Source organism: Dermacentor albipictus, chromosome 1 (assembly GCF_038994185.2).
Source record: "Dermacentor albipictus isolate Rhodes 1998 colony chromosome 1, USDA_Dalb.pri_finalv2, whole genome shotgun sequence".
Lineage (NCBI taxonomy): Eukaryota > Metazoa > Arthropoda > Arachnida > Ixodida > Ixodidae > Dermacentor > Dermacentor albipictus.
In genome coordinates, this window is record NC_091821.1 from 22,708,833 (window position 1) to 22,729,847 (window position 21,015).

Sequence of the window (21,015 nt, forward strand, 5' to 3'; positions counted from 1 at the left end):
GCCAGACAGCTGGGACGACTGGGCCGCACTGTGCTGATGCACAATGCCTGTGTCGAAATGTACGAGCGGAAGCTCTCCATGGGGGGCTGACTGCCAAGAGACAGGGCCGTCCGGGGAGAATGTGCTTCTATCGCGCACATTCTGGCGGAACAGGTTGCCATAAAGTTGTCAGACGGCGGCGCGCCTACGTCACCGGCGGCGATGCGAAACTGCAGCATGTGACTACTGAAGCCTCGATACCTGGGGCAGACGTACGTGCATTGTCACATTGTGGCGTATGGAGCGGATACTCACACACTCACACTCACGTGTATACTCACACTCGTCGGCACTCACTCGCGCCCGACACTCACTCGCTTTCATTCACACTTACTGGCAAACATTAATGCTCGTGCTCGCGTACGCTCATCAGCACTTACATTCGCACTCACCTGCACTGACTTTTTCACTGACTTTAGTTGACTATCACTTTAACATGCGCTCACTCACTCTTCGTACACTCACGCGTCCACTCACGCGCTCATTCCCGTTCATGTACACACCCACGTCCAGTGACACCTTCTGTCATTCACTCACACTTTATCTCACGTCTGTGAAATCAGTGTGGAGCGAGTACGAAATAGTGGTGATGATGAGAACCTATGTGAAGTGCAGCCGCCGTCAGGGTTGATCCGAATATCCATGACGCGGTTGTCTTTGAGAGATACGCCAGTTATGAAAGAGAAACTTCAGTAGTGCCAAGGAGATTCAACCCCCCTGCACCCAATGATATATTCGCATCCCCTTTGAAACGGGTGGGTGAGAAATAGTCACCTGGCGTGCTTGAGTTAATCAGGTATGATATACGTGCTTTTCATTCTAGCATTTTCGTATGCATGTCCTTAATCTTTCTTTCTCTTCTTCAAAACTTCTCTATCAACCGTCTGCGGCTACCTATGCCTGTAATGGATCTGGTCGCATCAATCTCTTCCCTGCTTTTTTTTTTTCTACCAATACTCTAAATTCACCTCGGTTATCTCGTTTGCTGACTGGTTGTTGCTTTCGTCCACTTTAAATCCAAGCTCTTCTCGAAGGTGCACGTTACCTATGGGTATCACTGGGTGAATCCCTCTGCATTCCATTGGGATATGCCTAGAGGTCTCCGAATTTTTGCTGAAGCATACAAATGTCTCGTCTTGTTGCAGATATTTGTGTCGGCATGTTTTTGACCTCAGATAACCAGCTCGAGCCTCAAATAGCAAGGCACTGCCCTTTGTGCTATCGTACAGATTTTCCGTTATGATTTCTTCCTTCTCAGTCGTGTACATCTTTATGCTCTTTTTTGTTTCCATTCTTTGCATTTAATTCACCGTCTCTGTTTCTCTCATTTTCTTTTTGATGACTCCTGGTTGTTTATTTACACTTTCATTGACGCTGTATACTTGGTTGTCAACTTTCTTCACCTCTTCCTCCAGTCTGTGTTCGCGCTTTTCAGGTAGAGATACTTATGCACTGTAGCCGCCCATTTATTTTTATCCATGTTCCTGAGCCGTTCTTCAAAACTAATTTTTTCTCTGCGCTTCTCTGACTTCAAATGAGGTCCAACACACGTCGTCAGCCTGCCTCATTTCTGGTTTCGCCCCCAAAGCCAACCGGCCTACCGATCTTTGGTTAATCTCCAGGCCCGACAAGATATCCGTCTTTAAGCACGGAATGGCGTTTGCGAACGTTAGCGCGGGCACCGTTACTCCTCTCTTGTCAGACCGTGCTGCCCCGGCAAAGCCGTTCCCACGAAGCACTCGCTATGCCGTGTGTGTGACTGACAGTCGATTTCTTCTTCGCTGCAGGCTACCCAAGCACCGCGAGCGGCGCCACTGCTCCTGACGGGTAGCGCCATCTGTGGCAGAAAAATCGCAACTGGGAATATCCACTGCGCATTTCTGCTGCGCCGCGCTGCAGCCGCTCGCTTTTTTGTGCACGTGCAGGGCCCTCTCCTCGCTTTGCACGTGCGGCGCGTCACAATGTATCGCCTTCAGTGCGGCTTCAAAAAGATCGGCCAGCTATTTTTAGGAAAGCCAACTTGTAAAAAGGAGAAAAAGCTCGTCAGTCACGTAAACTCTGTGGAGCAGACAATCAACGGCAACGATGCACAGCTCAATGCAAAATGTATTTCATATCGTGTACGACGTGTACCTCGAGGTGAGGGTCATTCTGTCATATGCTAAAAAATATTGATTGTCTATACACACTGCGAAATGAAGCCGCGCACTCTCGATGTTTTTTCGTTGTCGAATATGAAGCGTATGCTTTAGTTGTTTTGATATGGCAGCCTTACAGTTGTTGTCGTCTACTGTCGGAGTCGAACGTTTGCGGCGTGCGAAAAAAAAAATAATTGTACGGCCATGGCATCCCAATGAAAAGCCTGGGAAGATACAACACTTGTGCTTCGTCCGTTGGAGGATCACCCACTGACTTGGTGGCGAGGCAGCTGAAATTTAAGCACTGCGAAGCTAGTTGAACTGCTCACCTCGTTGATTTCGGCGGTTGCGTCATGCCTGCAGTCGAGTTTTGTGAAAGTATCGGCTTTACAGGCGCATAAAACCTGCTGCGCGAACGCTGTTCAGTGTGAGTGATGCAGAATTAAAGGCGCGATATGGTATCGTGCGCGTTATGCGCTCGCGTAATTAGCGCGCTAGTGAACGCACACTCGAAACACTGTGCTGAATGTTTATTAGTAAACGTAAGCATATTATGTTGCCTTTATTTTCGCTTTATAGGGCAACCTGGAGTATTGTGGCAGAGGTGCAAACTTGGAGTTAGTTTTGGAAATGCGCACCATGCCATGTTGCTGAATATTTGTAGAGGCAAGTTTGGAAGGCAGCTGCATTTGAAAAGTAGTGGCAAATGGCTTCACTGTCTCGCCCTTATTTTCATTCTTTCATAGCTGCAGTGGTCGTGTCATGGAAAGAGGAATTCTTGCTTTCGAGAAGGAGATGCACCTGCAAAGCTGGCATCACGGCTCAGTGCAAGCACGCAGCTGCGGTGTGCATTTACGTCAACAATAAAGAAGTAAATTCATGCATCAGCCAGCCCCAGAAATGGGGCAAGCCAAGCGGGAAGCCAAAGAGACGCCTAGAACAAGATGTCTCGGACCTATTCCCAAATGAGTTATAAAAACATTCATGCTGTAGAATGCACTGCTTCAGTGAAGTAACTGTGCCAGTACTGAAGGTACGAGAATTAGGGGCTCGTTACGACACACCCGCCCACGACACAGCAGTACTTCGGACCGCGCTTTCGCTTCGGTGGGGCCGCTTTTGCCATTGTGGAAAGTCAACTTCGCGCAAGAAGCCTTTTGACAACGTTCCCAGCTGGCGGCGCGACGCGCCAGTGCCCCGGCTCGACTGAATAGCGCGGGCGCGCACGTGCAGTGGCCGCCTGCAAACTGGTTGCGCCTGGCGGCGCGGGCGCCGTCTATCCCCAGTTTTGCACTGCTCGCTCGCTGGGGCAGCAGTGCGCGCTGTCGTCGCGCGCCCAAACTTGAGCTTGGGTTCCCTATACGCACGAGCCTCGCCGCATCGAAAGGGTCCTCACTGACCCGGAAGCGTCCGGGCTGCAGGAGGCGTGCAGGTGTGCAGGCCGGGAGGAATGCCCTCTGCGAGGCGGCGGCTTTTGTTGGCTCCTTTAGCGCCAACGCGGTAGCAGCGGCGAGCCACCGCGGCGTTTCCGCTTTCGCAACCGCCAGCTCGTGACGCCCCGATCATGCGACCCGTAGTCCGCGGGGACGCCCGACCCCCCTCCCCCCCCCCCCCCCTCCGGGCGTTTATGGCGCTCCGCTTTTGCGTCACAGCTCGAGTGCGCGCGGTAAGGAGCCGCGCCTGCGGTGGTCAGCGGATTAGAGACGGCACGGAGGAGGCTGCACGCGCGCATGCCAGCGGTATCTTGGCACCTGCTGGCGCGTCTGCGGTTGGCGCGCAGCCTGGACGCGTCGCACTTCCTTTCATTCAACTGCAGCGCTATTTCGCGCTCGGTCTTGGTGGGTGTTGTTCCCAAACCGAGAGTGTGGTGGTTCCCTTTCAGAGCGCTTCTCTCGGGATTATTTGATAATGGGATTATTCAGTCTCTAAATGAGTGCACGCACTTGCAGCTACCGGCTCGTTCATGTCTACGAGGAAAACAAAGCGTTTTTTTTTTGTCTTTTTGCTGGATTCACTTTCCGTCAACAGCGAGTAGTTCGGTGTTGAGAATGGATTATTTGTCTTGGGCCGCAGTCGTTGCCAATTTCCGCAAAGAGTTTGTTTATGCTGTCGTTTTTTTTTCTTTTCTTGTTTTTCTTCTGTGCATGGGTATGTATTTATACGAATGGCCTGGGTATTTTCCAGGACTTCGGATGCAGGGCACTGCACGCAAGCGAAAATTATCGCATATTGAGGAAGTGGGTAAAGAAGCGCGGATAATTGTTAATTTCGTGTTGGGGAATGAATGGTCCGTAGCAGGGCAACTGTCTTCCAGGGAAGCATGGTAACCCAAGTTTCTTGTCTTTTTCCTCCGTCGTGAGAGATCTAAAAAAGAAACGGCAGGACTTAACTAAACGAACTATATACTTTTCGGTTCGCCTCGTATGCGTGCGGTTGCAATCTTGCGGAGGAATGTATATGGGAGTTCCATAGTACGTGTGAATAGACAACGTATTCTTGCTTGGATCCCGCATATTCCTTGTTTCCTCTTTTCTTCCCTTCTTCCAATCTTCCAGTTCTATGTTGTTCTTCCCTCCTTTCTGAACAATTGGCAGGCGTTGTGGCCAATTCCAGTGGCAGTTGCCAATCTGCTACTTGCTTTCCCTTTCCACTCTTTCAATTGCATTTATGTTTTCTCAGTAGATGATGATAATAATAATAATAATAATAATAATAATAATAATAATAATAATAATAATAATAATAATAATAATAATAGTCTATTAATCAATCAATCAAAGCCGTTTATTAAAGTGCCTAGGAACAACCTCGAGGGTCTTGGTGCTGCCGCACTCGGCAAAACAATGCACAGGAAGAACAATGCAAGCTCTCACCACATACACACGCGCGCCCTCATAAAAAAAAGAATAACAATTTCGCGAATACAGATTTTAACAGAGCATAAAATGTGTACACGAAGGGAATGCAAAGCAAAAGTGGAGAAACAGAAGAAATTATTACAGAATAACGGAATAACACACAATAGACGTGAGGGTTTTTGTTCAATTATTGAAATACATCTGCAACTCCTTTCAGAAAAATATTAAAGTTAGGCCTGAAGATATCCAGGCACTCTGAATGGGCGTTATATGTCGCCCGCACTCTAGATAGAGGGTCACAAAACATCTGAAGGCTGAAACGCGCGCTGTTTCCTTGTACCTTGCTGAGGAATGTAAAACTGCTCATTAGAAAGCAAGTGCGAGTCGTAGATTTTTCCATGTATTAATTTGTGAAGAAAAATAACACCCCATTTACTGCGTCTACAGGTGAGGGTAGGTAACGTGAGTGTCTGTGTTAGCTCTATGGAGATGGAAGGCTTTTGACAGAATCGATGTTTAAATATGGATGCGAACTTTTTTTTTTTGCACATTTTCGGGAAGTTCACAATTTGACCTACAAGTGCCGCCCCAAACCACGGAGGCGTCCTCAAGAACTGGACGGCATATGCTCTTATATAAGGTTGCCAATGGCCCGGGTCGTTCGAAGTCTCTCGTCACCCGACGTGCTGTGCCGAGAGTTCGAAGTGCACGCTACCTCGCCTGTTGACGAGGGTTGCAATGTGGGCTTGTTGGTAATGCATCTTCAAGGGGAGTATGGTAGCGCGATTTAACGAAGGGACAAGAGAAGTGTGTGTCGCTTTGTGTCTTGTCTTGTCCCGTCTTTGAATCGCGCTACCATACTCCCCTCGCCTGTTGAGCGTGGGGCGAGAAACTCGGAGAGCTATCGAAGTACACCCCAAGGTCCTTCGTTCCGTGAGCTCTTGGCAGGAGAACGTGTTTAACGCTACAGGGAAATAAAGCCCTGTTAGACCTTCGTGTGAAGCTTCCAACATTCGTTTTTGATGCATTTATGACCAGCTTGTCTTCAGCGCACCATGACGCAAAATTTGCAATGTCCTTTTGAAGAGCGGCGCAATCATTAAAATTTTTTACCGTTTTGAAAAGTGTCGCGTCATCAGCGTATAACAAAATTGAAGAGTTTTGAATGACTGTCGAAACATCGTTAATAAACAGCGAGGAAAGAAAAGGGCCCAGGGCAGACCATTGAGGATAATAATAATAGTATTAATAATTAAAAAGACCAGCAAATTATCTTAAAGGGAAGCTTTCTTTGTGGCTTCCGGTGGACTTAAACGCTGTTGTCGGTGTTGGCCAATTCCAGTGGCAGTGAGTGAAGAGAAAGAAGGCGGAAGGAGGAGGTAGCAACGCGCGCCGATTGGTTGGCGCCAGCGAATGACGTAACTATAAGTCCGCGGCGGCTGAGGAGACATGACGATGCGCCGGCGGTGGCGGAGCGAAAGGCCGGATTAATCTATGGGCTAAAGGGGCTGCAGCCCCGGGCCCCCGACTGCTAGGCGGTCACACGAAAAGCGTTTCCCTGGCAGGCCCCCCTCAACAATTTCAAAGGGGCATGGTATAGGCACATACAGGACGTCAAAGATTTTCGTAGTTTTGTCGCCTTTCTCTGCATGAATTCCCCCCCCCCCCGTTTTTTTGTTAATTTGCACATGCTCTGTAATAACATTTCTCATTATTCGTGCCAAACTTTATTATGAGATATGGAGAATTGTTGGAATTGGTATGCTTTTATATTTATCTGTACTTGTATTTCTATCAAGGAACATTTAAAAAATAACTGGTGCAATTAGAGTCTTCAAACGTCTCCCAAATATTGTTCGAAATGTTGACTTTTTACTGCACTAAAACAATAGAATTCGCACAGTAATTTGCTTCTAAATATAATGTCGAACATTGACATCTCAATATAAGGGCAATTTGCCAATAGAAATTTTTCTTTAAGAAATCTTCATGGGGTAACATATTTGTTTTAGTTCAGTAAAGGAATTAGACAAATGACAACATTGAGCACGATCTCGCAGCCGAAAGGTTATTAGTTGGGGAAATATGTCCCTTTCCTGATCAAAAGTAGTGTTTTCCAGAAATCGCGTTTAAGGGTTCGGTTGTGAACCATATCCAGAATAGAACGCGCTGGTGACGTCATTTCTAGCATAATTTACCCGGCGTCCCTTTGTAAAATCCTTCCTGCCAGTTCCTTTAGCTTTCCTCCTTGGCCTGCTTTTGAGAAATTCAGCGCGCGCTGACAGCGCTGTTGATGCAGGGTATAGCGTGCCGGTTTTCGTGCAATGTGCGCTTTCTCTTCGGGTGGGACGCTAAACGAGACCACCCTGTCTTCGGCGTGTAACGCGCGAGCGCAACTCTGCTGGTATTAAAAGAATTTTGAGAATTTGAACTGAGATGAACAAGATCGCTGATGTTACAAACAAGCGTGCTGCCGCCAACGGCCTGCAATGCGACTTTCGGTTATTATTCAGAACTGAAAAGGCTGAACTCAATTACGAAGCCACGTCACCAATCGTAAAAGCAAGGAAATAGCTTTTTTTCTAAAGTTTGTAGCCATTTTGAAGAAAGAATTGTGTCAAATCGCCATGAAAGCCAAGCCGATTTTTACAGGCGGGGGTTATACTTGTAGCCAATCTTAAAGGAACGATTTTTTGCATGCAATTAGATGGATATATTCGTATTTTTTGGTACAAAAATAGGAAAAATGCTTTTCGAGGATATACCACAGTGGTCCCATGTTGATCGCAGCGGAAAAGTGCGAACCAAGTTTTTTTTTTTGTGTGTGTGTGTTCTCGTTCTGGTTCGTGTAGTCCTGGGCTGGAGAAAAACGACAGTTGAACGCGCGCTATGCATCGTACAGACAACAGAGACGCGTAAAAGAAGTTACGTGCCCCTAACCGCAAAAAAAAAAATATTATATTGTTTATTAGGGAGGTAGTCTTATGGTTAATGTCTTCAGAACTGTTGAATAAATAGTGCGATTACATGTATGCACGCGCTTTAGACGTGTCCTGTCGAACTGTATTTTAAGCTCAGGACATCACTGATCACTATGCATGTGTTAGTAAACGAAACGATGCTTTTACACACAACTGTGCAATTCGTCTTCTAGCAGTGTAGGCCTAATACGGCACAGCGAGTTGGTGGCATTCTGTAGCTCACAAGATCATATTGGTATGCCTGCAAAATATAACTATATCCCTTTTTTGAACAATCAGCACGGCGCATTTTATAACAGCGAAGCTCTGCGCACCGATTTGTGATCGGGCATGAGGGTCGTCCTACAATGTAAAAGATAAAGTGTGTGGCAAAGCCCCATTTTGTTTTCTTTCTCTTTCCGTTTCCACCATAACTTAATTAATTACACCATTTGTCCAGTTTGTCGAGTCGTTTAGGCTCTTCTGCCAACTGCATTGCAAGAGAGAGAGAGAGAGAGAGAAATAAACTTTATTTTGAGACCAGGCTTCTTGAGCCCAAAGGTGGGTGGCCTCCTCAGTCCAGGTAGCCATGGCTCGCTGCCGCCGCCCGAGCCCTGTTCACCAACCGCAGCTGGCTGTCAGGGTCTTGCGTCACCAGCAGAGCCTCCCACTGGTCTTCCGATTCTTCTTCCGAGTCCGCCTCTTTCTGCATGTTATCGCCTGATGGCGATGATGTTGGTTGTGCTTCTCGATTATTCTTGCATCCAAGCACCATATGGCGCAAGGTGTTGGGCGTGTCCGGCGGGCAGAACTTGCAGTCTCGCCCGTAGATGCCCGGGTACATGGCGTGCAGCAGTGTTCCGTGTGGGTACGTTCCAGCCTGTAGTCTTCTCCAGGTTACCGCTTGGTCCCTACTCATCGTCTTATGCGCGGGCGGGTAGCGACGCCTCTGCTTCCTGTAGTGCGCCAAGATATCCGAGTACTTCTTGGATATGCGAATAAACATTTTTATTAGGTAAATGCAGCTTTGGAGAGGCGTCCTCATTCCAGAATGCCTTGAGCTCGGGCCGCGTACTGGGCCCTCGCAATCAGCCGTTGCTGATCCTCGAGGTCGGTGCTGGCCAAGGCTCTCTCCCAAAGCTCGTTAGTGGGGTAAGGGTCTGGAGGTCGTGGGACCATTGTCGGCACAGATTCGTCCCACTAATTGTGTAATACTGAACTGTTTCACTTAGCTCCATCGCTGATGTGATGTATGCACCATCACACATGACGCTTCTGGTTAACACGTCTTAATGAGATTTTGTGAATAGCTTTAGTGTGTGTGTGTGTGTGGGGGGGGGGGGTATGTTCTTTTTGTCTTGCTGTTGGTACCACATTTCTCACCCAACACGTGGAATATCAGGGCAATTAAGCCATCAGCCAGGATAATACCTCGAGCTTCTCATTATGTTAGCATCTCTCTCTCATCGCACATCACTCAGAACTTAAATAATCCAAACACGATAAGATCTCCCAAGTATTAACATAATCTCAGATAAGCTGCTTCCGCGCTTAATATATATATCATGCACCTTTGTTAGATGTTAAGAGGTTACACAGAGAAAGGAAAATGGCGTTTCACGTGCTTATTCATTAACCGGTGAATTTGCGCCCCTGCAACGCCGCTTGCAGCAGAATGATTCGGAATGTAGGTTACAGGCATGACGATGCATTGCCTGCAAAATTGGCTTTAGGGTGGATGTTCGAATCGGCTAGCCCATAGTGACTGTTTACGTGAGTATTTGTGTTCCCACTCTCTAATAATCGCAGTTGTCCGGAATGGTCGGCCTGAACTGTCTTTCGGAACTTTCGCACATAATAATCTCGATTGAAATACGAATCGACTGACGGAGGCTTTTTGGTTCCTGTTCGGAATTTTGAATATTCACGCACCCTTACTGTGTCCTCATAGGTGACAGATTCCGACAGTGAGTTGTGTTATTGATACCTCCTCTCGGTTACGTAAACCGCAGTAACCTGTTTCCGTGTCGGCACCGATCGCATTGCGTGTATCTTCCAGTATGCAACTGAAGTTGAGCGTTTATCACTGACGGACCGAGCCGAGTTGGGTTCCATTACGGCGCCACTTGGGTGATTGGTGTGGATCGGTATAACAAATACAGACAAAAACTAAAGTTTTCGAATCCTATAAACACCAGCACACAGACAATGCTTAGTGTATAGTATTGGAGAGAGATATATATGTTGGTGGTTGGTAATAAAAACTGGAGATGTTTTCCACACGCCCGAAATACTACTTCAAGTGAAGGTTTAAAAAAAGAATAATGGCCGCAAGCGTTATCAGCAGAGCCTCCAGGTTACGTTACATTTCACTAAAATCATGAGTTTAGTGTTCCACCTGACAGAAAAACTGGCGAACTTTCCATTTATCGGCGAATCATCATGCTGCGAAGAAAATCAGTAGATTATATCGGCAAGCCTGGCACCACTCCCAGGAGCGAAGCTTGTTCGATCTCGTTTATCACGTCTTCCGTACCACCCATCTGGTTAGCGCGTTAGGGGGAGACCTTTGCAGATGTGACCCTTCGTCTGCATACTGCATTCCAGCCAGTCGTAAAAAAAAAAAAAAGAAAAGGAAGCCAGAGCGCGCGCACAGATAAGCGCATTCATCCATCTTAATCGTCTAGTTGGCCTTGGTCACGTATGGCTGCCGCGTGTTTTCCGACCTTGCGTCCGCAGTGCACGCGCGATTCGTCCCGCCTCCTCTCGTTGCTGCTGCTGCGGTGCGCCCCGTTCTGATAGCGCGTCCTGCGCCCACACGCTACTCTCGCGAGGCAAAACTGGCTTCCGTTTCGTCGTATAGCCGAATAGCGGAGACACTGCCTCGGGGAGCGCCGACCAGCGGCACGCTTGCCCGTACGCAAGGTAAAGAAACGTTCGCGGAAGGGGCGTGGCGGAAGGAAGGAAGGAACTGTGAGGGAGCTTAAATTTGAAGCCAGGGAAAGTGGGCCAAACGCGTGAAGATGTCGTGGTAAGTTTCAGCGTCTCGGCGCTCAGCGCACGGGCTCTTCTGAAAAGAAGGCAACGGGGGCGACAGCAGCGTGTGGCTGCCAGTGGCGTAGCCAGGGGTCGGCACACCGGGCACGTGCCCCCCCCCCCCCCCCCCCCCGTCACCTTTCCTGTCCCTGGTCAAGTGCGTGCCCCCTCCCCGAAAAATTTCTGGCCTTGCCACTAGTGGCTGCACTCGCGCATTGCTAAGATTACGATAACTGTGTACGTCGCAATCAATAAACGCCCAAAGTTGCACAAGCATATGGGAAGAAACCCCCTCCCCAGCTTTCCCCCCGATCAAGTGCGCATCGTTTAATACCTACCGGGAAGCAAGCACGTTGTGCCGGGGCGACATGATGGGCCGACATTTTGCGAGAGGAAACGTGGATTGGATTGTTTCACAGAGAGTGGGCCTACGAAGGCTGGCGGTATTGATATAATGCTCCCTCCTGGTTTATTTGCTTCCTCCATGTGCTCTGTCATGAGGACGCCGCGTTGGTGGCTGACGGGTGGAGACGTACCGCTTCAGTGTTGGTCGCGGCCCCAGATCTTCACGCTTGAGCCGCCGGCTCGCTACCTGACTGCTGGGCGTCGTTAGGCGCGTTCTTTCTTCCTCTTCGACATTCACGGAGTGAGGCCGTGAATTTACGATAACACACTTCTAAGAAATAGGTCAGTCTAATTTACAACTGTTATCTCTGCCTTACGCAGTCGCTCTGAGATCCCGAGGGTTACGTTCAGTTCGTAATGAACGAATCGAATACATTTTTCACGCATGAGCGAATTATCAGGTGGTAACAGAAGATAGAGTCACTCGGCCCTGAAACTTTGAAACAAAAAAAAAAGTGTGATGGAACTTTTTTTTTTCATTATACATACAACCTGCCCCCCCCCCCCCCTGCCTTTTTTCGATATGATTTCATTTCAGTTTCAGATAATATAATATGTTGCGCCTCCGCTGTGCGCAGTTTTTTCAAGCTCGCCTGCCACTTCGATGCCAGGCATCTGTCCGCCAATTGAAATGGATTACTGCCTCTACAGGGCGAGAAAGACGACGAAGTTGCTGTTTGCTAGAATGGATTTGTCTTGGTTTGCCAAAACTTGTTGCTATATCAAGAAGCCCGATTACCCAGACTTGTTTGCAGATTCCGCATTCTTACAGTAAAAGCTTACTTAAACATTTACGCATGTTCATTGAGACAATCGCAGTATGTATTTATCAAGGAAAGATCTGTGTTCTTTGAACAAACGTGCATGGTCTCGTCTATAAAATCCGCAGGTTCTTTTCGTGCAAGCGCAACTATAAAACCATTAAAAGTTCAGATACGCGAGATGATTCTCCTATAAAAAAAACCGTAACTGCTATTAGAATTGAATTTGACGACATATTTCCTTCCATTGCTAAACTCCTGCTAACTAGATATCTAAGCGCAATATTACAAGATTTTTTAGCGCAGTTGAAAATCAATAATATGATAGCAACGGATGCATCAATGTGTGAAGAGAAAGCGGGCGTGGGCACTTATTCTGAGGCGCTATTCTGGTCGTATTCAATGCGACTTCCTGATTTTGCGCCTATATTTCAAGCAGAATTATTTGCAATTACTGTAGCTCTTCGTAAACTTCCTGTAAATTCTTCTACACCCGTAACAGTGACCGATTCGGGATCAGTGTGCACATCACTCACCTCATCTTCAGACAATACAGTTTTGAATGAATTAGAAGCAATTTTCGCATCTACCTTACGTCTTGCGCGCTTGATATGCGTACCAGATCACCGTGGTTTGTTCTCAAATGAAATGACCGACGCACTTGTTCGCACATCATTGCATGGATCAGTCATGTATGTTCTGCCAACGTCTGCTTGCATCACCGCGGCTAGATTTAAGAAACTATCTTTTTAATATACTGTGCAAAACAGGCATTCCAAATAACTGACTTAATCCATATGCTTTACCCTTGGGACAATCAATGTTGTCCCTCACGTAAATTGGAACCCTCCCTCACAAAATGACGATGCCGTTTTCCACCCCTATATTTTTATCTGCTCAGGTCTGGTCTGGCGTCGTCCCCTCTATGTCATTTCTACAAAGAACCTGACACCACTGACCATTTTTTATTAACCTGCCGCCGATTCCCAATTCATAGAAAGAAATACTAAATTCCATTCCGAAAATTAGGCATTACTATAAACACTAAAAACATTCTCTCCTTTGGGGCAACTACATTAAGTTTTAGTCACATGAATGTATGCAGGGCCGTATGCAAGTACCTTGTTGACACAACGAGAATAGTTAGTGATTTTGCCGATTTATTGTTTATAATTTTACAAAATTGCAATTTACTTTAATTTACTAATTTATTATTTATTAATTTAAAAAACTCCAATTAAATTGATTAAAATGTATTACCTTCTAGCTTGCTCTCCTTTCAAAAATGCACGTTTTCGTGTAACCGTTTTCCGTTTAACCGCCGGCTTCTTGGACAATCCCCTGTAGTGGGTACGCGCCATCGCATAGGAAGCAAGCAAGCAGGCATCTGTCGCGGCTAGCTATTTTTCGTCCAATTTTCCACAATTGTCGGGGCGCTTTGTGCGTCCGGCCTTGGCGCTATGGACGCGGAGCCTGCTACAGGCCCACACGGCCAGAAGCCTGCTACGGAAAGCTCTGCAATGACACAGCGCACCTGGTCAACCAGCAGTAAAGACTCCACTGAGGCTCCCACTCTCGTGACCATGGACGCGAAGACTGTCATCCCGCCAGGTCAGAGGCCTACTTTGACAAGCTTCTCAAGGAAGCGAGGCACTTGGTCCAGCACCAGCGAAGACGCTGAGGTTTACTCAGTCACAGGCGATGACTCATCTGATGACAGCTTTGTGCCGGTGAGTTGCCGAAAGACCAGAAGGTGACTCATCAAGACGCCATCACCTGGGAGTACATCAACCCTGCAGGCAAAACCTGAGCGCTGGCCGCACACCATCCTCTTCATACCTGTCGATCCTTCCATGAGCATTCGAGGATTAAACAGGCAAGCTCTCTACGTTTTCCTTGAGGGAATAGCGCCAAATGAAATTAAGGAGGTCCGACTAAACACGCGGAAAAATGTGCCCGTTGTCGACATGACCTGTGCAAGTGTGCTAGACAAGCTCCGGCAGATAACTGACTTGGAGAAAGTCAAAGTGCGACTGGTTATACCAGTGGAAGGAACCTGTGGTGCCGGCGTAATCTACGACATTTACCTGGCAATTACGAACTCAGACGTGCCCATTCTGATTAAACCTGCGCATGAAGGAGTGGTCATAACGCACGTATGCCGCCTTGAAACAGCCGCTGCGTGAAAAATAGTGTTCCAAGGGCTACTGCGTCCCTTCGGATGTCAAAGCCGGTCACTTCCGCCATGTCATTCGACCGTTTGTCCCCAAGCCACTTCAAAGCCACAAGTGTTTCAGGATTGGGCATGTCGAGGGCGCCTGTGCAAAATCTACATTGTGCCCCGGTGCGCGGATGCGCACACTGCAGACGGAGAATCCAGACAAGCCTTACTTACTCCTCACTTGTTGAACCGTTTCCACAAGCGTGGCAGACCACCACCCGTAAGTGGATTCTGTTCCATGTGCACATGTCGTGCTGATCTAAACCACCTTTGTGGAAGCAGCCTTACCCTTCCCTTTTCCAATAACACCCCTCCTCTTTCCACCGCAGCGTCTTCGACGCATTTTAATGCGGAATAAACGTGGTTTCATTCATTCATTCATTCATTCACTGCAGATGTCTGCCGCGCAACAAATAATAGGTGGAACAACTGTAATGGCTCTCATGAGGCCACAACGAAAGACTGCCAAGGATAAAAAACAATTTGCTATCCTGAAACAAATTGTTTGAGACAGCTCATCTCATAGGGAAGCGTCTGAAAGTATCCAGCGTCGGCGTCGTCATCGACGGAACTGTACAACGCAAGGTGCAATTCATGCACAGACTGTGCCAACAAGATAAATTTCAAGCACAAGCAAACCCGAGACCACAAGGAGGCCTCAAACGGAAAAGCCTTCCCTTGTAGGAGACTGGCCGGCGCTCCCAAGTACCCAGCCTTCCAATGAACCTACACGCTTGATGCCTCCATCGAAGCGAACTTCAGTTGATGATGTGCCAACAGTAGACCGCCAAATCATTCCGATGCTGCGGCCCATAATCGATGCCATCAGAGTAATGTTGACCAGCATCGAAACTCCATCCGCTCGAAGGGAACTACAAGTGCTGGACTCGGTGAGCCCAGTCCTAGCAACGCTCGAGTGAATAATGCCTGACAATCACCAATCATTTCGTAAGAAGGTCAGAGAAGCATCGATTATTCAATGGAACGCCAGAGGTCTAGGATCTTGCTTTGCTGATTTTCGCCAGTTTGTACATGTTAACCGATTTCTACTCAGTTCTATCTGCGAACCAAAATTGTCCCATCCAATCAGATTATCCGGCGAAAAGTCAATTACGTCCTCAAACAACAACGAAAGTGGTAAGGTCGTCATCTTCATTCGCCGTGAGCTTGCTTACCTCATCCAGCCTGTGCAACCTCATGAAGACAATCAGCATATATGTCGGCCTAACCGTCAAAAATAGAAAGCTCACCTTTATACTTGTAGGTGCGTACCTATCTCCATCACGCCCCTTCGACGTAAAAAAACTAGAAGACATAATAAATTCATATCCTGGTTCTTGGATTATCACTTTAATGCCCATCACACATTTGGGGAAGCTCGCAAGTCAACGCAGCGGGACGAAGATTCGCTTCATTTGTCGCCAATCGTGACCTCTTGCTGCTGAATGACGACAGTCCTACATTTCTACGGGGCACAGTGTACAGTAGCTGCCTGGACTTGAACTTTGTATCGCGCCACTTTCCCACGCGCGTTAAGGGGAGATGCTACTCGAAAAATATATTTCTACTAGAGAGTTGAAAATACTGCCATTCATAGAGTTTTTTTATGTAGATTTGAAATATTTCACTATTTTTTGTGTAGGTACTATATTTGTTTGGTTATGTCCTACACAACTGGCAAAATATAGTGGTCTTTGGAGGCACTGCCTCGTGTATTAAATTTTATGAAAGGCATCGTACAAAGAGCTTATTTAGCTCTTTGTATACTGCAAAGTGCCGATATCTATCCAAACTGCACGTATAATTCGTGGAACTATGCAAGAAATTATTAGTAAACTTCAACTAATATTTTTCGCAATCCCACGAGAATAACCATGTGCACTTATAATTGTCCTACACTAACGAAATGTGGTATGCATATGCTTCAAGATATGTAGAATGCCGATATCTACTTGAAATTGCAATATCTTTCGGCAATAACTGCGAAAGTGCAAGGTTATATTTCAGGGGATTGTAAAAAAAATTAGTTAAAGTGTCCTAATTTTTTTATATTGTTCCAGTAATTATACATGTTCTTAGGATAGATAACGGTACATTGCGGTTTACAACGAGCTAAGTAAGCTACAGCACGATGCTTTTTGTGAAAAACTAATACACGAGGAAGTGCCTCCAAAGATCATTATATTTTGGAGTTGTGTAGGACGTACAGAACTAAAATTTATAGCAGTTGCGCAATAACTAAGGACGTATTTGATACCTAATGGAGGACGCTTGTCAGAAATTCTTTCCTCTGGACTGCAAGAGGCTGTTAGAGAAGCGGCGTAGAATGCTGTGTGCAAGCTATGTGCTCAACGAAGAACTCGCAATTCGACCTGGAGTTGGAGCGACTTCGCGCAATTTGTCGTCGCGCCGAACGAAGATACCCACGCACAAAGTCCATTCACAATCTAAGGATATCCCGGCGCACTCAAAAAATGGATACAACGTCCCATAGATAACATGGAGTCCGAGCGATGGAAAAAATATTGTGAGTCTCTTGATCCCCATAAACCACTATCTCAAATATTGAGAACTGTGAGAGGCCTACATTCTATTCCGGAAAACGCCTCCCATTCAAGACCCTAGCACTCTTCCAACGCCAAGACATCGATGTAGCGGAATATTTCTGTGCTATGATTGCCGGCCAGTCAACGGCCACAATTTGCTTTACTTTTAACTACTTTCCAGGCACACGGGATTCAGGCACGGATCTGCCATTCACCACTCAAGAGCTGGACGCAGTATTTGCCTTATGTGTTCAGTCGTCAACACCTGGCGCAGATGGTATACCTTACCGTATATTGGGCCAACCCGGTGAACAGGCGCGAAGTGCACTGCTGCACATCTTCAATGAGTCCTGGCAGGATGGAAACGTTCCTCAAGAATGGAACACCAGTCGCCTGGTACCGCTCCCCAAACCTGGCAAATGTCCTCTAGATATTACTTCATACCGCCCAATCGCGCTGGCTAGTTGCATTGGGAAGTTGATGGAACGAATGATTCTCGCCAGACTTCAACGGTACCTGGAACGCTACGAAGTTTACCCAGACGCGATATCTGGCTTTCGACTTCACCGGTCATCGCCATCGATTCAACGTCATCGATTTGCTTACATGCGTTCAACATCAAAAGGCGTTTTAGCGATTATCTGTCGCTATGTTCCTCGATATCAAAGGTGTATATCACAATGTTCTTCATGAGGCGATATTTGACACTCTGGAAATAGTTGGTCTGGGCGGTCGACTCTATCGTTGGGCACGCAGTTATTTACATATGCCGTCTCTCTTTGTGAATACCTATGACGGCCCAACTTCTCCGTGAGCCCAACACACCGTGAGGTTCCGCAGGGTGGTGTCTTGAGCCCCACACTCTTCAACCTTGTGCCCATTTGTCTCGTAGGATGCCTACCAAATACGGTGAAACTGTAAATCTATGCCGACGAGATCTGCGTCTGGGCATCTGGCGTGACGCGTCCTCAAGTGCTTGCAAGGTTCCATAAATCTGAGACGTTGATAGTGACGTGCCTTAGCAAACAAGGCATCAAGATTTCCCCTGGAAAATGTGCATTAGTCGCGTTTAGCCGGAAACCAATCACTTCCTGTGCCATATCCATCGATGGACAAAATATCTCTCATGTCAGGACGCACAGGCCTTTAGGCGTAATCATCGACCGTGACCTCTGCTGGAATCCTCGTGTGGCCTACTCAAGGAAGCGCTTCACAGCCATCTCTTATCTTTTCACGTTTCTTGGAGGAAAAACGTGGGGTACTTCAGTACACGCGATGATGCAACTGTACAGGACACTGTTTCTCGAGTATCTGAGGTACACTTTGGCAGTGCTGCCCAATACCTGCAGAGCTAACATCCGTACACTCGAAAGTGCTCAGGCGTAGGCGCTCGGGGTTTTGTCTGTAGATTCCCACGGTGGACATCAACATCAGAAACCATTGCAATTGCGCATGACTGCACTGATAAGATTCTCTTTGTTATGGAAGTGCTCAGAGCACACGTCAGGCACGTTTCTCGCGCCCCTTTCCACTATCTCGCCTCACTGCTGAAAGGCTTACCAAGCGCCCCCTTTTGTCAGACGATACTGCTTTATCGTGTACACCTCCCGTCAGATTACACAGCTGCAGCAATAGTTTTGTTTCCTCCTTAGTGCTTGGCTCAGCCACAAGTTGAACTGACAGTACCAGGAATTCGAACGAAGGTGCAACTCTCATAACCAGTTGTCAAGCAATTTTGGCTGCTCTTGCTGTACGAAAAATACAACAATCACGCCCACCTGTACACTGATGGTTCAACCCACGTGGACGGTTCGGCAGGATCAGCGATTCTTCCAGCGAAAGTCATCACCTCGAAGTTCTAGACACCACACCAGACGACATCGATAGCCGCGGAGCGTGCTGCTCTTCGTAGTGCGCTTCGCATTGAAATTGAGTATCTTCAGTGACTCCAAGACAGCTCTACATTGCTTGCTTTCTGCCTTACGCCGTGGACCCTACGAACACATAGTTCTAGAAATCCGAGAGCTCCTTCACCGCCTCGTCGAGCAAGGACACGATGTCATATTTCAGTGGCTCCCTAGCCACTGTTGCTTAATGGGCAACAAATATGCCGATGAAGCTGCTCCATCTGCTCATGAAGACGGCGTGAAGGAACCAGAACTTCAGTTTGGCCTAGTTGGTATTTACTGCAAATCATATTGACCGCAAAAAAGACGGGGACAGAGGAAGAAAACACATAAACAGCACAGGCTAGGATAGCAAACCGCCTGTGCTGTTTATGTGTTTTCTTCCTCTGTCCCCGTCTTTTTTCCGGTCAATATGATTTGCAGTGAAGGAGCCAACCCGCTGTCAAAAACAGATGCAGCAGCGAAACTTCAAGGGCTTGTAAACAACGTCATACAATCGCTGTGGAACACACCTAGTTTCCAGCGCGCACGTCTTCATCGACTGGACCCCTGTCTTCAACTTTGTCCTCCACGTGGACTATCCCGACCCGAGACAACGGTTTTTTACCGACTGTGGCTTGATTTCGCTTTTACAGAAGCCTTTGCTTTCCGCATCAAAAGGGAAGATAGTGCTGGGTAAGACCACTGTGGCAACGAGGAAATCATCGAAGTCCCCGATACAGCGCGCACTGGCAGTCAGTCACTCGCGACCACGCTGGGGCGTCTTGACGACCGGCCGCTTTCGAAGCAGACAGTCCTGGAATGCCGAACTATCAGTCGTCACACAACGAGACGGTCAAGGCACTATTGAATTTTTCGCGTTAGAGTGGCCCATTATAGAGACTAGTTCTCACGAGCGTTCCCAAACTAATAAATTTTTTTCGTTCCTTTGGGTTTTCTCCGCCATTTATTCCGTCTTTCCTTTCCCCTTAACATTACCCCAGGGCAGGATAGCAAACCGGAAAATTCTCCGGTTAACATCCCTGCCTTGTACACCCCGTTTATATACATATATATATATATATATATATATATATATATATATATATATATATATATATATATATATATATATATATATATATATATATATATATATATATATTATATATATATATATATATATATATATATATATATAACAGAAGAATGGCAGGCGTTGTGTGCCCGGGAGCTTAATGTAATACGGTATGATACCGTGTTGTTGCAACAAGGGAAAATAAAATTGATTTCGTTTAGTTCCTTTTCATACTTGGCATTCGCCACGGGCTTGACAAGGCTCGAGCCATTGCGGACAGAATAAGTCGGGAATGCAATAATCATCCTGTAACTCCGAGCACTTGCAAGTATTTGAACACAAGCTCGAATAATATCAGGCTTGTCAAGCAGGATTGACATGCAAACGTCTGCACAGATGGCAAATAGAATATTGCCATGTTAATGTCTATATAACCGACCTGTCACCGAATCGCAGGATAATTAAAATCTGTAAAAGTCGTATAAAGAGTTAATGAGCGCTGCGTCGTTACGGTGTGCTAAGACGTAACTACATTCACAACGCACGTACGTGCCTTGTCAGTGAATGGCTTTCTCCTGGGCTACGTGGCTGGATGAAGCTCGTGCGTCATCCATTGTCGATCAGTGGTTCCGTGACAAATTTCGTGAATATAGCTTAACATTCAGTCACTAACTAACTCACTCTCTTTCTTTCTTTCTTCTGAGTGCTCAATGCAAGAACCAGTGCCACCACTCGAACACCGCCTTCCCTGGACTTCGCTATGCCGCAGGGATTCATAGATAATGACATAAGTTTTAATCTATAGGCAATATGACTCTATAAGCAATATAAGTACATATACTAGCAATAAAAATGTCACAGCTAGTATAGTCAGAAATAATTCGACGTGGTGGGCACTAAAGCCAATGAAGAAATAAATAAAAAAAACGTATTCATGTGTCGAAGTGACAGTTCCTATGTAGGTCAGTTTCTCCGTTAGAACAGGATTTCTCAAAACAGTGACAGAGTTTAGAAGCAACGACTCAAGAGGAATTCAACATGAAGCAATGACGTAACCTGGCCCACTTTTGTGGACTTCTCTGGAAAA

At 46.8% G+C, this 21,015-nt stretch overlaps 1 protein-coding gene across 7 annotated transcripts in view; it reads left to right on the forward strand.

Annotated features, from left to right (window-relative positions):
* Positions 1-21,015, forward strand: part of Pde11 (Phosphodiesterase 11) — a 640,803-nt gene that overhangs the window by 511,860 nt on the left and 107,928 nt on the right. Inside the window, exon 1 of one of the 7 annotated variants that reach the window (XM_070539561.1) lies at positions 10,865-10,920. The exons of the other annotated variants lie outside the window; for them this stretch is intronic. The gene's annotated coding sequence lies outside the window, so the exon portion shown is untranslated. Of the gene's footprint in view, positions 1-10,864; positions 10,921-21,015 lie in introns of those variants that run through there. 7 annotated transcript variants of the gene reach the window in all.